The sequence below is a fragment of the Tachypleus tridentatus genome, chromosome 2, assembly GCF_004210375.1.
Source record: "Tachypleus tridentatus isolate NWPU-2018 chromosome 2, ASM421037v1, whole genome shotgun sequence".
Classification (NCBI taxonomy): Eukaryota; Metazoa; Arthropoda; class Merostomata; order Xiphosura; family Limulidae; genus Tachypleus; species Tachypleus tridentatus.
This window is the reverse complement of record NC_134826.1, coordinates 52,939,599-52,957,371: the sequence shown is the minus strand read 5'-3', so window position 1 is coordinate 52,957,371 and position 17,773 is coordinate 52,939,599.

Sequence of the window (17,773 nt, the reverse complement as noted above, 5' to 3'; positions counted from 1 at the left end):
TGATTTATGTGACACGTGGAGCTCGTGATCGTGTTGTCGTTCTTTACTTTTGATTTCGTAGCTAAGATAAATGTTAGCTAAACATTGAAAAACTGTAAAACTGTATGAATAGGAAACATCTGTTTTTAAACAGTTCAAGTAACAAGTTTACTAACAATAAGTTATATATTAAACACAGTTCAAGTAACAAGTTTACTAACAATAAGTTATATTTTAAGCACTGTTCATACATGTTCCTTAACAATAAGTTATATTTTTAAACACCGTTCATTCAACGTGTTCCTCAACAATTAATTATATTTTTAAACACCGTTCAAGTAACAAGTTTACTAACAATAAGTTATATTTTAAACACTGTTCATACATGTTCCTTAACAATAAGTTATATTTTTAAACACCGTTCATTCAACGTGTTCCTCAACAATTAATTATATTTTTAAACATCGTTCAAGTAACAAGTTTACTAACAATAAGTTATATTTTAAACACAGTTCAAGTAACAAGTTTACTAACAATAAGTTATATTTTAAACACTGTTCATCCAACATGTTCCTTAACAATAAGTTATATTTTTAAACACCGTTCATCCAACATGTTCCTTAACGATAAATTACATTTTACACGATGCGTCAGAATATCTCAGAGTTTATAGTTTAAAATATTGGTCAAGCTAAACTGAAATCTTCTGTGTAATGATAAACCTTAGTGAGACCTGAGGTAATTGCTGTAAACCTTGCACATATTGTTCCTTAGATAAACATACACAAATTATTCCTTATAAGTTAAAACTAATATTTCAAATAAAAAGGTGAAGTGAAGGGTAAAAATAATCAAAACAATATTATTAAATATGCCACAAAACGAGTAATAAGAACATTTTGTAAATGTAAACAAGAATGTAGGTGTGATACAGATATACGTGACTTTCAATATTAAAATTCAGTATGCATACTTGACTTGTTGGAAGTTATATATCCCTGGTATGCAGTTTGTTTATCATAATATCAAGGTCATGTCAGAGAAGGCATCAGTAGTGTAACTAAGAGTCTAGGACTTACGTACCAGGAAAACCATGCTGAGTTAAACATGTCGTGATTATTAAAGACTGTTACAGAGTCTCCCTATGAAGTCGGTCGAATTGAATGATATCGTAACCGTTTTTCACTCGTGAATTTTATGGTGTAACGTTAAATTTTAATATTGAAAGTGACGTAGGGATGATCTACGTATATCTGTATCATCTCTATACCCTTGTTTGCATTCTTCTTGACACTGCCATCTCAACATCATGTTGCATTTACAAAATACTTTTACCACTTGTTGTTAGTTTGTAACAGGCATTGGCAGGTATCATTCTATTAATATATTGCTCAGAATATTATAAGTTTGTTTGTTTGTTGTTAAGCGCAAACTAAAAATAGGCTACTTACGTTATGCCCACCACAGGTTTTTAGCGTTGTAATCCTTCAGACTTACTGCTCAGTCGTTTTTAGAGGGGGGTTAAATATTCTTAAAATGAAGTATTAACACTCAACCATAATTTTTGTTTTCTTGCATCAAAAATTAAAACAGGGAAATATTTTCATAATCCCAAAGCTAAAATATCATTCAAACCTGAAATTTGTATCTTCATAATGATATATATACAATGACATAAAAGTATCCAAACCAACAACTTTTCTTTAAATATATCCTTTAATATAAAATATTACCTGCAGTGTAATTAAAAGAAAATAGCATTTTTACCAGCCCGGCATGACCAAGTGGTTAAAACGCCCCACTCGTAATCCGAGGGACGCGGGTTGGAATCCTAGTCACACTAAAAATGCTCGCCTCTCAGTCATGGGGCGTTATAATGTTACGATCAATCCCACTATTCATTGCTAAAAGAGTAGCCCAAGAGTTAGCGGTGTGTGATGATGACAAGCTGCCTTCCTTCTAGTCTTACACTGCTAAATTAGAGACGGCTAACGCAGATAGCCCTCGTGTTGCCTTGCGCAAAATTAAAAAAAATAAACAAACAATTTTTACCAATAAGATGGCGAGTTGCCGACAAACGGATTGAAAGACCACACGAGACAAATCGTGCAAGGATCAATACTGAGGCGAATTACAGAATGTCTTCTGTCTCTTTAAAAGGCAGACTTTCTAAACGTTTAATAAATATAATCATTAACTTTCTTTCATTTCGAGTCATGTCTATAAGATAAATGATATAAATATTCTAGGAGTTTCATTATAGTTCAGTGATAAATTTAATGTCATTACTTACTACATTAAAACAGGTATAATCTCTGCTTCTTAAAGGACATTTGATTGTTAAGATAGAATCGTTTTCACGCGTTTGTTTTTAGTGTTCTTGTACTTAGTACGAATTAATTACTACCAGTTCATTGAACGTTTCAATAATTCCTGCTTTAATTCATTTAGAAAATATTCGTAGCAACAATTTCAAGCTGATAGAAACGTTGTACTGAATGTTCATGAACACAACAGTATTAATGAACCGGAAAAAAAATCCCATCTCGTGCTGATATAATATCAATTACCTAATCAGTTTTCCAGCTATATAATAGCAATAACTACTAAATTAGGCTTTGATATACTAAAAACAAAACTCGTAATCAGAAGTCCTTTAAAGTTAGCTAAACCTAAACCTACAAATGTTGATACAAGTGGACTATCTGACAGATTAGGAGACTGGAGTCTGTAACAAAACCTAATTGTTACTTCAGGTGTTGGAGAAGTAAACAACATTTTTCTTTGTAATTTATTTTGTTTTATCTTTTGAGAGGTACTCTCATTATGATATAACCATACAGACATGTGATACGTGTATAAGTTGTGCAAAAATAAAAATACACTAGAATATATTTACTTCGATGCTGAATTCAATGAGCCAATTAGAGTAGCTGTAATTGAGACGTCATGCTGAGTAGGACAGTAAAATGTCGCTGTGGGGGGAAAGAACAGCTGGAGGTAAGATAGTGGTTATATAACTCTAGTTATTGAAGTGGTAATGTAATCTATTCGTCCAGTCTTGATGCAAAAGAGATAGGAATAATTCCATTTGGAACGAGGTGCTTGTAAGACTATACACAGGTATTTCTACTTATACAGTCTAAATAACATTCGAATCACAGCGACTAACGCTGAAAAAACTATGTTTCACATTTGGGCGTTTCCTGGACAAAGTGATATCTTATGGACATCCTCAGTTAGAATTATTTTATTATATTTAAATAGTGTTGACTGAAAACGGTTTAGTACTCGAGCGGTGAAAGTTTGCGTAAAAGTACACCAGTAATCGAAAGGTCGTCCAGAATTGGAAACATGGTGAAAACAATTTATGGTTTATTGGAAGCAACAGCATACAAAGATTATATGTTTCAAAACGTCCGACTTTAACTTACTTTCTGGGGCTCATCTTTACATCTGAGAGTTTATAACGCCAATAACTGGGTTTCTATATCCGCGGTGGACAGAGCACAGACAATAACAATAGTCTCCATGGACCACTTGTACCCACTATGAATTAAGTAACAATAGTCTCCATGGACCACTTGTACCCACTATGAATTAAGTAACAATAGTCTCCATGGACCACTTGTACCCACTATGAATTAAATAACAATAGTCTCCATGGACCACTTGTATCCAATTTCATTCAACGAAGTAGTCTCACTGGATAACTGTTATCAACTTTAAATTAACAAAATAACGTCACTGAATAAGTTTTATCCAATCAGTAAAGCACACTAATCTTCAAAATAAATTCTCTCTCTCTCTCTTTTCCTTTTTTTTTTGTATATAACATTTCTTTCTCTTGACCAAAATTTTTAAATTTATAAATTTCTTGCAAATCGAGATTTGAATAGTGACATTAAAATATAGTTGCGCAGTTTTGTTTTTCGTCATTAAACGTGTCAGGTCCTTTTCTCCACACATGTAATGCGTATCAATATATATATAATACTATAAAATAAACGTCATCTTAACTTCCACAACACTCATTAAAATAAACAGGTAGATGAAGAACTCGTTGAGTAGCTAAGCCTAACTTTTTTCTTGCTTGTACTGTCTTTGTTTGACACCCCCTTGTTAATTGGAATAGACCAGGTGCGGAGTTCCCATCAGCTAAGGGCCGTGAGAACAAAGCCGGATGGTAGAAGTTTTATGAATACAAGCTGATGCGATGGTGCAGACCAGGTATCTTATCATTGTGTTGTTTTAATCAACTTTTTACTTTTATTTCTTTCCCTTTTTCCAGAAGAAGTTCTGAATGTCTACGTCCTGCCTCTCCATTTATTGTGAATAGAAAATAAGAGACAATCTGTCAGTCTAATCGTATTAACGAACGATTTAACTAAAGTGAGCTGAGCAGAGAATAGAAAAAAGTTATATCAGAATGAACTTCTAGTTTAGATTGACCGCTTGGAATCCGTTCGGTCTTTCTTATCTGTATTAAAAACAAATGTTCTAACATTGTGGTTTAGGTTGTTGAAGACTTGTTATTTAATGTAGTCTTTCTGTTGAAGACTTATTATTTTCTGGTTAAACAGGGTGTAAATTATTCCTCGCTAAAAGCTGGGGCGCAAATAAAACATTTTCTAACGTTGTTTTGTTTTTTATTTAATGTAGTCTTTCTATTGAAGACTTATTATTTTCTGGTTAAACAGGGTGTAAATTCTTCCCCGCTAAAAGCTGGGGCGCAAATAAAACATTTTCCGAGAGAATACAATAAAACAAGTATTAAAACAGCTACAATGAATCTGATTTTATTGAAAATAAATGTTCCAGAAATAATGAAAGTAACAAATGGTATTTTGTTTTAGTGTTCAAATTACGTTTTACACCCTCAATGACATAAGAAATTAGTGTTTCACTGATCATTCAAGTGATTAAATCTTCTCACTGGTCAGTGATATCACGATTTACTTTGCCACTGGTCAGTCATATGTGAGTAAATCTTTTCACTCATTTGTCATATGATGTGTAAATATTCCCACTGGTCAGTCATATGATGGGTAAATTTTTTTCACACATTAGTCACATGAAGGGTAAATCTTCCAACTGGTCAGTGATGTAATGACTGAATATTGTTACTGATTAGTCAAATGATAGGTAAATCTTCTCATTGGTCAGTCATATCACGATTTATTCTTCTCACTGGTCAGTCATACATGAGTAAATCTTTTCACTCATTAGTCACATGATGGGAAATAGTCTTACCCATCAGTCACATGATGGGAAACATTCTTTCCCATTAGTCACATGATGAGAAATAGTCTTATCCATTAGTCATATGATGGGTATATCTTCCTACTGGTCAGTTACATGTTAGTTTTATCAATGATCAGTAACAGTAGACAGGGGTAACATTTCGTATTAATCAGTAATCTTTAATAATTAATTTCTCTCGATCGTCACATTCTCAAGTGGTACTACTTCGGAATTCGGAATTTCTTATTTTGTGTTTGAGTGAGAGTCATTCCCTTCAACTAGCCAATCACAGAGCAGTTTGTTTTACGTGGTTTATTCTCATATACCTTTTCTAAAACTGAATAACTTGCCTTTAGGTTGTTACCCTATTGGAGTTTACATTTTCCAGCAATAAAAACACAGGTAATGTTTAACCTGACCATTCATGTTCAGAATGAGTTAATTATACTAAGTTATTTATTTTACTTCAATTTCCACGGATACTTTCTAGTAAATATTTATCATTTTTACTAAAGGAGAGAAAATCGTAAGTTATACGATATGTTTCGTGATATACGGTTGTGTTATACAACTAATGTTTTAAGTTACATTTAGGAGTTCAGCGGCGGGTGAAGTAAGAATCAATGTCTGTAGTGCATATTAATGCAGAAAAGACATTTTAACACTAGTAATTTTGTATCAGGTTTAAACCGAAACGTTGAGCGTTCAGTTAAAGAAACATAACAAATTATTTGTTATAAAGCTCTTTATTACTACCATTAAAGCTAACAGACACAAAGCGGAAGTAGCCCATTGTGTAGTTTTGTAATTAAAAGAAATATAAAAACATCTTTTAGGCTAAAATAAGAACTTTCCTAAATTCAGTGACGGCCTCTGGTGGTTATTTCTCGCAGTTCTATGCTGATAAAACACTGTAATTTCTCGGCGAGTACGTGGGGGACTTGGAAACATATACAAAGATATATTATTAATATTTTCATTTCAACCAGTCGAAACCTATGGTCATGAAGAACACGTGCGCTCCATGAATGCATATTAACGAAGAGATAGTTACGAAAGATGGAGGCCAGATGTATATATTGATTTGAATAATTGACGATTTGTGGCAAGCCCACATAAAGAAGTACATGGTTACACGTAGAGGGGGCGTAGTTCCTGACGGATGGTTTGTATTTACTTTAGTTAGAAAGTTAGAATGTGAACATTTAAGTCCCCGATGAATATAATCGATTAGAAAACACTCGTCATATTCCGCAGGAAAATATAGTGCAAAACTGATTAAAGTTTGTGTAAAAGGTCTTGTCTATATTCGCTGTTTTTTTAAATTTTATTCGATGAGTTAGTCTTCTTACAGGAGTGGTAAGTAACAAAAGATTACTAGAACATATCGAAAACGTTAAATCATGCGAGAAATTACTTCTTGGGTGATTGATTATGCTATGTCTGACGTTTGTTTATTACAATATTGAACTCGTCCTAGTTTCTAAAGAACTCGGAATAAACGATTATATTGATTAGCTATCAGTAAGCAATTAATGTATAAACACTAATAATGATGGATAAGTTTCATCAACAAGGCCTGTTTAGCTGTGCATGATTGGTTGGTTGGAAGTTCACCACAAAGCTACACAATAGGCTATCTGTTCTCTACCCATCACGAGTATCGAAACTCGGTTTCTAACGTTGTAAGTCCGTGGACATGTCATTGTACCATTAGAAGATAATTTTATATCAAGAATAAAGAAAAATTCCTTTCATTTCTAGTGGAAAATTTGGTTTTATTTGTTTTGAATTTCGCGCAAAGGTGCACGAGAGATATTTATGTTAGCCGTCCCAAATTTAACAGTGATAAACTAGAGAGAAGACAGCTAATCAACACCATCCACTGCCTACTTTTGGGCTACTATCTCATAAACGAATAGTAGGATTAACTGCCCCATTATAACGCTTCCATTGCTAAAGAGGCATAATTTTCGATACGGTGATTCGAGACCGTGACTCTCAGATTGCGAGTCAAGTGCCTTAACTAACAGGTTATGGGATTTGTATATACGAATCTATGTAAACGTATATGCGTATATATATATATGTTTTGAATTATTTTTAAACGAAATAATTCACTTATGCTGGGGAGAGCACAGTAAGCAGGATTAAAAACAAGCTTCAAGAAGCTGAAAGATGGTCTTATATAAAATGTTTTACTTTGACCTAAAATACGAGTTAATAGCAGACATCTGATAGGACTACAGATAAAAACTAGGCCTTAACAAGACCGAAAATATGAATGACTGCAATATTTTGATAGTTGAAAATACTGTAATGGTTATTTTCCATCGTAGTATTTATCTACAATGGAAGTTGACTCACAAGTCCCGGAAATAATAGTCCCAGTATCTACTTACAACGAAAGTTAATTCACAAGTTCCAGAAGTAATTCAACTGGTATCTATCTACAACGGAAGTTAACTTACAAGTCCCGGAAGTAATTCTCCTAATATCTATCTTCAACGGAAGTTAACTCACTAGTCCCGGAAATAATCCTCCCAGTATCTATCTACAACGAAAGTTAAATCACAAGCACCGGAAGTAACTGTCGTAGTACTTAGCTACAGTGGAAGTTAACTCACAAGTACCGGAAGTAACTATCGTAGTTACAATTATACAATTATTTTACAACAATCTAAACACTAAAAACCAAACTATTCATTTAAATGTATATCATCAAAATATCCACTAAACTTGTACTATTGTAAGTGAAAAAGTATTCTGGTGATCCGAATACTTATCTATTAAATTACATAAAAATGCACAACCTGTGTTAAAACTCAGGCAACTTTTATAGAAAGTATCAAGTTAAAAGATCTATGCTTGTTTGACCGTTTCGTTGTTTTATGGCGTCAAACATCCACTTGTTTATGGTGGTTAACACACATAAGAGGACAAAGATTGATGTTAAAATCAGATTGTATTATTCTCTGTACCTTTCTAATCGCCATAAACATATGAAACGGGAACGTTCGCGAGACTTAGCAGAAGGAGCTAATGACGTAACGGAAGTAACACAGGAAAACTGAAATCCAGAAAAGGATCCACTGACGGATTGGTATTCTCATCCTGAAGAGTTAGAAGAAAATAAAATATCATTTAATCTCGTTCCGAGGGATATTTTAAAAGCCCACAGGCTCTTTCTTCCTCATCTATTTTAAACTTCTATCCATCTTTATCTCTTCGCCTTCACTTCTAGTGTTATCAAAACAGTGTTAGTGAAGAAATTATTTCATTTTTAACTTCTTCTACTCTCCATATATGAAATAATTCTCGTACATATTAGATTACATGTTGATGACAATGTATTTTTAATGTAAGCAACAGAAATACAAGACTACGAGATGGTGATACTTTATTTTTCATATAAGAAACATATATTATATTACTTGTTGATAACATTATATTTTAACGTAAGCCACAGATATACTATATTACGTGTTGATGACAATGTATTTTAATGTAATCCAAAGATATATTACTTGTCAATAACAGTATATTGTAATGAGAGCAAAAACATTTTATATTACTTGTTAATGACAATGTATTTTATTGTAAGCCACAGATATGTCATATTACTTGTTAATGACAATGTATTTTATTGTAAGCCACAGATATGTTATATTACTTGTTAATGACAATGTATTTTATTGTAAGCCACAGATATGTTATATTACTTGTTAATGACAGTATATTTTAATATAAACCACAGATATATTATAATACTTGTTGATGACAGAGTATTTTAATGGAAGCCTTAGACATATTTTATTTCTTTGGTGATGATAGTGTATTTTAAGGTAAACTAAATATATATTACATTACTTGTTAATGACAGTACTTTTTAATATAAACCACAGATATATTATAATACTTGTTGATGACAGAGTATTTTAATGTAACCCTCAGATATATTATATTACATGAAGATGATAGTATATTTCAAAGTAATCCACAAATATATAATATATTACTTGTTGATGACAGTGTATTTTAATGTAAGACTATATATTTTATTTCTTCTTCATGACAGTGTATTGTAGTGTAAGCCAAATATATATTATATTACTTGTTGATGACAACGAATATTATTGTAAGCCAAATATATATTATATTACTTGTTGATGACAGTGTATTTTAATGTAAGACTGTATATTTTATTTCTTCTTCATGACACTGTATTGTAGTGTAAGCCAAATATATATTATATTACTTGTTGATGACAACGAATTTTATTGTAAGCCACACATATATTATTTTAGTAGTTTACGACAGCTTATTTTAATGTAACCCACAGATATATCTTTTACGTGTTCATGACAATGAATTTTAATGTAAGCAACAGATATATTTCTACGTGTTGATGAGAGTGTAATTTAACGTAAGCCACAGACGTATTATATTATTACTTGTTAATGACAGATTATTTTCATGCAAGCCACGAATATATTATATTGAGTATTGACGACAGTGTAAGTAAAAGTAAACCACAGACATATTATATTAATTATTCCTGACAGTGTATGTTCATGTAAGCCACAGATATATTATATTACTTGTTCATGACAACGCATTTTAATGGAAGCCACAGATATACAGTCATGTGAAAAAGTTAGGACACCCTGTGAAAGCCTGTGTATTTTTGTAACATTTTTGAATATATAGATATTTAATCTCAATTTTAACAATACTGAGAGATTATCGGAATATAACTAAACAATTAAAACTGAAAAAAAGACTTTTCAAGATCTTCTGTTAATGTAATTCTACAAAAGTGAATATTCTAACCAAGGAAAAGGCTAGGACACCCTATCCCCTAATAGCTAGCTTTACCCCCTCTGGCTGAAATAACTGCAGTGAGACGCTTCTTGTAGCCATCTATCAGTCTCTGACATCGGTCTGAAGAAAGTTTGCCCACTCCTCAATGTAAAATTCTTTCAGCTGTGAGATGTTTGAGGGGTTTCTTGCATGTACAGCCCGTTTCAAGTCACCCCACAGCATCTCAGTGGGATTAAGATCTGGGCTTTGACTCGGCCATTCCAGAACTCTCCATTTCTTAGTTTTCAGCCAGTCCTTGGTGGATTTACTGGCATGTTTTGGGTCATTGTCGTGTTGCAGGGTCCAGTTTCGCTTCAGCTTTAATTTTCTTACAGATAGACTCACATGTTCCTCAAGCACCCTCTGATACACAGTAGAATTCATGGTGGATTCTATGACTGTGAGCTGTCCAGGTCCTGCTGCAGCAAAGCAGCCCCAAACCATGACACTTCCACCTCCATGCTTCACAGTTGGTATGAGGTTCTTTTCCTGGAATGCTATATTTGGTTTACGCCAAACATGTCCTCTGTTCTGGTGTCCAAATAATTCAAATTTGGACTCATCTATCCAAAGAACATTTTTCCAGAATTCCTGATCTTTGTCTACATTCACTCTGGAACATTTTAGGCTGGCCTTGATGTTTTTCTTGGAGTGCAAAGGTTTCCTCCTTGCACACCTCCCATGCAAATTAAACTTGTGCAGTCTCTTTCTGGTTGTAGAGGCACGCACTTTCACATCAACAGTAGCCAGAGCCTGCTGAAGGTCCCGTGATGACATTTTAGGGTTTTTGGAGACCTCTTTTGGCATTTTGCGGTCTGCTTTCGGGGTGAACTTGCTTGGACGACCAGACCTGGGCATGTTGGCAGTTTTGAAAGCCCTCCACTTGTTAACTATTTTCTGGACAGTGGAATGGCTGATTTCAAAATCCATTACCAGACTCATAAGCTGCTACAATTTTCTTTCTGAAGGCCTCCGACAGCTCTTTTACTCTCACCATGGTGCTCACTCTCACTTCAACAGTAAGGAGCACACCAAACTAAATGTCTGAGGTTTAAATAGGGCGAGCCTCATTCAAAATGCTGAGTAACGATCTTCTAATCATGTCCACCTGGTGTGATACACCTGTGTGTGAGTTGAGCCATTTTAAGTGGGAATAAGTGTGGGGGTGTCTTAACTTTTTCCTCAGTTAGAATATGCATTTTTTGTAGAATTACGTTTACAGAAGATCTTGAAAAGTCTTTTCTTCAGTTTTAATTGTTTAGTTATCTATAATCTCTCAGTATTGTTAAAATTGAGATTAAATATCTATATATCCAAAAATGTTACAAAAATACACAGGCTTTCATCGGGTGTCCTAACTTTTTCACATAACTGTATTATAAGACAAGTTCATGACACTTTATTTCATTCTAAAAAACAGATATATTATATTACTTATTCGTGACAATGTATTTTAATATAAACTACAGATATATTATAACATTTGTTGATGGCAAAGTACTTAAATGCAAATAACAGATATATTATATTTCGTGTTGATGACAGTGTATTTTAATGTAATCCACAGATATATTATATTACTTCTTTATGACACAGGATTTAAAAGTAAGCAACAAACATATTATATTATCTATTGATGACAGAGTATTTTAATGTAAGCCAGAGATATATTATATAATGTGTTGATGATGTTTTATTGTAACGTAAGCCACAGATATATTATATTATGTGTTGAGGATAGTGTATTTTCATGTAATCTGCAGATATATTATATTACTTGTTAATGACACTGTATTTTAAGATAAGCCACAGATGTATTTTATTACTTGTTGGTGACAGTGTATGTTAATGTATGAAACAGATATATTTTATTATGGGTTGTAAACTGTGTATTCTAATGTGAGCCACAGATTTATTATATTGTTTGTAGATAACAGTGTATTTTCATGTAAGCCACAGCTACATGAAATATATGATATTTCTTATTGATGATAGTGTATGTCAATGTGAGCCACAGATACATTAGGTTACTTGTTGATTGTAATTTTATTGTATTTTATTGTAAACCACAGATATATTATGTTATCAGTTGGTAACATTTTATTTTGATGTATGCTCAGATATATTATATTACACGATTATAACTGTGTATTTTATGTAAGCCACAGATATTTTACATAATGTTTTGATGACAGTTTATTTTAATGTATGCCTCACATATATTATAATATAAGTTAAAGACAGTTATTTTAATGTTATACAAATATATATTATATTATTTGTTGATGACAGTGTATTTTAAGGATAACCATAGAGGTATTTTAATACATGTATATGACAGTGTATTCTATTGTAAGCCACAGCTATATTATATTACTTATTGATACACTTCATTTTAATGTGATCCAGAGATATATAATATTACTTGTTGAAGACTATGTATTTTAATGTAAGCCACAGATATACTATATTACGATTTTATGACAGTGTATTTTACAGTAAGCCACATATATATTAAATTGTGTTCATGACGGTGCATTTTAATGTGAGCCACAAAATAATGTTACTTTTTGATGTTAATGTATTTTAATGTTAACCACAGTAATATTGGCCTGGCATGGCCAAGCGCGTAAGGCGTGCGACTCGTAATCCGAGGGCCGTGGGGGCGTTATAATGTATCCCACTATTCGTTGGTACAAGAGTAGCCCAAGAGTTGGCGGTGGGTGGTGATGACTAGCTGCCTTCCCTCTAGTCTTACACTGCTAAATTAGGGACGGATCGGTGCAGTAGGCTAACAACCTACTCACTTAAATGCTTGTTGAAGAATCCGCAAGCGATTGCGGCCCTATGTTCCTAGATGGAATCTAATGGTGATAACTAACAGTGATATTATATTACTTGTTGATGACAGTTTGTTTTATTGTAAGCCAAAGATATATTATAATACTTATTGTTGACAGTGTATTTTGATGTAATCTACAGATATATTATATCATGTATTGATGATTGTGTGTTTTTGTTTGTTTTTGTTTTTTTGGAATTTCGCACAAAGCTACTCGAGGGCTATCTGTGCTAGCCGTCCCTAATTTAGCAGTGTAAGACTAGAAAGAAGGCAGCTAGTCATCACCACCCACCGCCAACTCTTGGGCTACTCTTTTACCAACGAAAAGTGGGATTGACCGTCACATTATACGCCCCCACGGCTGGGAGGGCGAGCACGTTTAGCGCGACGCGGGCGCGAACCCGCGACTCTCGGATTACGAGTCGCACGCCTTACGCGCTTGGCCATGCTGGGCCCATTGTGTGTTTTAATGTAAGCCTGAGATATATTATATTACTTGTTCGTGACAATGTATTTTGTTGTAAGCCTCACCTATATTATAGTACTTGTTGATGAAAGTGTATTTTAATATAAACCACAGTGATATTAGACAAAGTTTCGCGTCGAGAATCTGTAATTTTCTAAGAATTAACTGCATATTTCTTGAGAATAAGAAGCAAAATATGTGCAGTAATTTAGCTCGTAGAATGTTGAATCACGGTTTTTTAGATTGTTCCCGTTGTATCTTCCACTGATAGATGAAATAACATATGTTTAGAACTGCAGTTCTCAGAATATGGTCTATTGGCACCAAAATACAAGTCATTTAGAAACTGTGCTATTATTCCCTTTAATTCTGAACGTTTTCTTAGAGGGGGAAAGTGTCCGGTGGTTAGGGAATCTGCGGGGGGGGGGGTAGATCCGGTAGGTGGTTCACGGGATGTTTTATCCCGACGAAGTGGTCCTAGGACGAGAAAGTTTGAGGACCTCTGTCTTATAACAAAAGGTTTTGACAACGTGTAACAATGGTGATCTCTAATCTGTCTAGAAGCTCGAGTTTAAATTCTCATGTGCAGTCTTTTTTAATCTTTCTGGGTGATCACGCCTCCTGGTGGCTCAGCGGTAATCTTAAGACTTATAACAATTAAATTTGGAGCTAAATCCACGTTGTTGGAACAGTACAAATGGTCATTGTATAGTTTTTGCTTATTAACAAACAAAATGTATGCTTATGAAACTTTGAATATTTATTGTTAAATATGTTTTGTGAAGCCAGCCAAGATAACGTGCCATTTGTTATCAGAAGTAAAGTTGCTAATGGGCCTGACCAATTTGAGGAAACACGATATGTTTGTTTCATCGCAAAGTTACGCATTGGACTATCTACAAGGTGTTTACAGAGGTGATAAAACCCTAAATTTGTGCATTATGAACTCTCAAGCTAACCACTAAATCGTCGGAACTATTAAGACAACGAAAAAAACATAACAATAAAAAACCTAATTGCAAATGACAATATTATGAACAACAAGTGATACTTATGTCACCAACATCATAAACTGAAGAAGTTACTGATGTAACTTAACTGTAAAAAAAAAATTGCTTTGCATAATTTATACATAAAGAAAATTATTCTGTAAGCTGAGTATTCTAGTTATTTTTAGTAATTTACATTCTAATAGTTCATAATATATTTTTCAGGGTTGAGGACATCTTTATCAGGCATAATAGGAACCAAGGAAACAATACCTAGAGAAAAAATCTTCAGTATTGTCTTCGAAGCTCAGAAAAGCTCTCATGGAATAGATATTTTAAGAAAACAACTGGTTCCAAGCAAAGGTCAAAATAATAAAATGTTTGGTTACGAAAGAGACCCCTTCGACCCCTCAACCAAAAAACAGTAATAATAATAAGCCATTGTAATGAAACTAGGTATATTTCTGGTACCATTCATAAGAGAAATGAACAAAGATTTAAATGTTTTCACGAGAAAGATGAAATCTCAGCAACCTCATTTGATCACATATTTTTCAAGTTCTCCTATACAATTCTAATACTATTTTAGTCTGGCTCCGCTATATTTCACAGTGGCTTGTTACAGCAGGAAAATTTGCAATATGATGCAATATTGCTAACCAAGATCATCATCACAGCGATAACGGTCGACAACGGATTATTCATTAATAAACAGGTCTTGCACTAACGTCATAAAATCATGTGGTTCAGAGTTCACTCCGCAACATTACATATCAAGTACTTGGGTGAAAATGAAATCTTTTCTTCGAATTTTTCCACCAAAGGAGATTTTTACATAACTAAAAGCCTTATCTAATCTTGTATTGGATTAGTGTTGACTGCTTAGGTAGAGAATGTTTGACGTCCAATATGGCAGCGTTAAATGGAAGAGGAAATGTTATTGGGTGAAGCAGGTTTTGTTTAAAAGGTATGATTATGCTTATTGGCCAGAATATGATACTTACTCTATGATAGCCACAAATATCAATGCAGAAATTTGTCTGGCCACACCTTATGGCAACAAGTTTTGCTAAAAGCTAATGTAACAAGTTTCCAGTAATGGGTCACCTACTGGCACAGCAATAAGTCTGAAGACCTATATCGTTAGAAACCAGTTTTCAATATTCGTGCTAGGGCAGAGCACAGACATCCCATGGTGCAGCTTGGGCTTAACAACAAATAAACCCCCAGTGGCACAGCTGTATGCCTGCGGACTCTCAACTGGTTTCAATACTCGTGATGGGCAGAGTACAGATAGCCCATTTTGTAGCTTTGTGCTTAATTTCAAACAAACAAACAAATGCCAATAATGGATTTTTTTTTTTATAAAGCTTATAATAATATACAGGAAACAAAAGCAAGCCTAATAACAGCAGCATGCACTTCAGAAACATTCCCTAACCTAGATAAACCTAGATAATTTAGTTCCATCGCTTTTGCAACAAGTGGAAAAATAAACATTTGTTTCCGAGTGAGCAACAGGAAAACAAGAGATTACATGATTGGAGGTAGAATATAATTGGTAAATATACACTAAACTTTTCCCCACCAGGTGGTGATTATATACCTTAACAGTTCTTTGTAAGGACTACTTTCTACTTAAAGACGAAATATTCTTTATCTATGTTTATATCTCGTCAGATAGCAGCTGGAAATAAAAACTGGTTTCTTAAGAAAGAAAAAAAGAAAAGTGGGTAGCCACAAAAAGCTGTTCGTTATTTGAGCTTTAGGGTCGAGGGCAAAGGGAACATTCCCCAACCGTCTCTACACATAGCAGTGTATAATGAATAAAAACTATCACTACCAATCATTCGTATCATTCACGAGGCTTTCTGGCATCTCGTGATAAATGAGTGTTTCTTCTGCGGTCCCTGTCCATGAATATTAAAATGTAGTTTTAGAGCCAGCGGGGAGCGAACAACTAACACATGGGAGTCCTCGCATTGCTTTCTCTGGAAACAACAGCAAGAGAATCCTCTAACAATGTATAGTCGTTTTAGTTATTACATTTAAAATATAGATATCACACATCTCTACCGACAGAGGGATATGATCAATCACTTCACTTATTAACTAGGCTTAGCGGTTTACGATGAATTATAATTTATGTGATTTTTCACAGCATTGGTTAAAACTCGTTTAAAAAAAAATTACTTATATTATCAGTACAAAAGATTTCAAATTTAGTAGATGTAGTTCGAACAAAAAATATTTAAAAATTGTAGGAACACACGAAAAAAAACATACGTTGTGTATAAAGTTGAAAATACGTCTATTACTATTGTTTTGCAATATGACAAGAATCCTTATCAAAAGTAGTCGATCTCCTTATGAGTTTCGTTGTGTTATTTCATATGTTTAATCTTTGACCTGAGTAAATATATTTTGTTTTCTTGAATTAAAATTTTTCTGTCTCGGAGTATTTCACGTATAATTTTTTGGATTATGAAGTTCTGTTGAATTTACTGTTTCTGTAAATATTGTGATAATTAAGTTATATTATGCTGCATTCTTTCTACAAAGGCCACTGTTGAAGTGTGTTGTTGTGTTCTTCCTATAGAGGTCGTTGTTGCATTCTAAAGTTGAACTTTTAAATTGACTATTCAGTGTTTTGTCGAATAATGTTTCAGTTTGTTTTTGAGATGGATTACAATTCATGTGAACCTAACCCTCTAAATACCTGCTATCCCCCACAAACCTGCTTGTGTGTGACTGGCATGGACACATTTTTTATCTCTTGGGTTCACGAGTTTCAGAAAGTAAAGAAAAAAATCAGTTTGCATAATAAGCTTGTTTTTGTTTTTTGGAATTTCGCGCTAAGTTACACGAGGGCTGTCTGCACTAGCCGTCCCTAATTCGGCAGTATAAGACTAGAGGGAAGGCAGCTAGTCATCACCACTCACCGCCAACTCTTGAGCTACTCTTTTACCAACGAATACTGGAATTGACCGTCAGTTTATAACGCCCCCACGGCTGAAAGGACGAGCATGTTTGGTGCGACGGGGATTCGAACCCGCGACCCTCATATTATGAGTCGAAAGCCTTAACCCACCTGGCCATGACCGGGCCTATAATAAGCTAAACGTTTTGATTTTCAAGCAGGTATCTTAACTTTATGGCGCAACTTTTGAAACAGATTTTTAGTAAATTCGCATCTTTCCATAAAATGGAGAGAAGTATTGGTGCACGTGCACCTCAGTTTCACCTTTATCTCAACACAAATTCTATCGGCGTTGTGCATGAGCTTATGGTAAAAGAAGCCGCTTTGTGTTTGTCCATTCTGATAGAGCAAAATAAGTGTTTAATTCTGGACAGATTATCATTCCGTTTTGTGAATAGGAAAAAATTGAG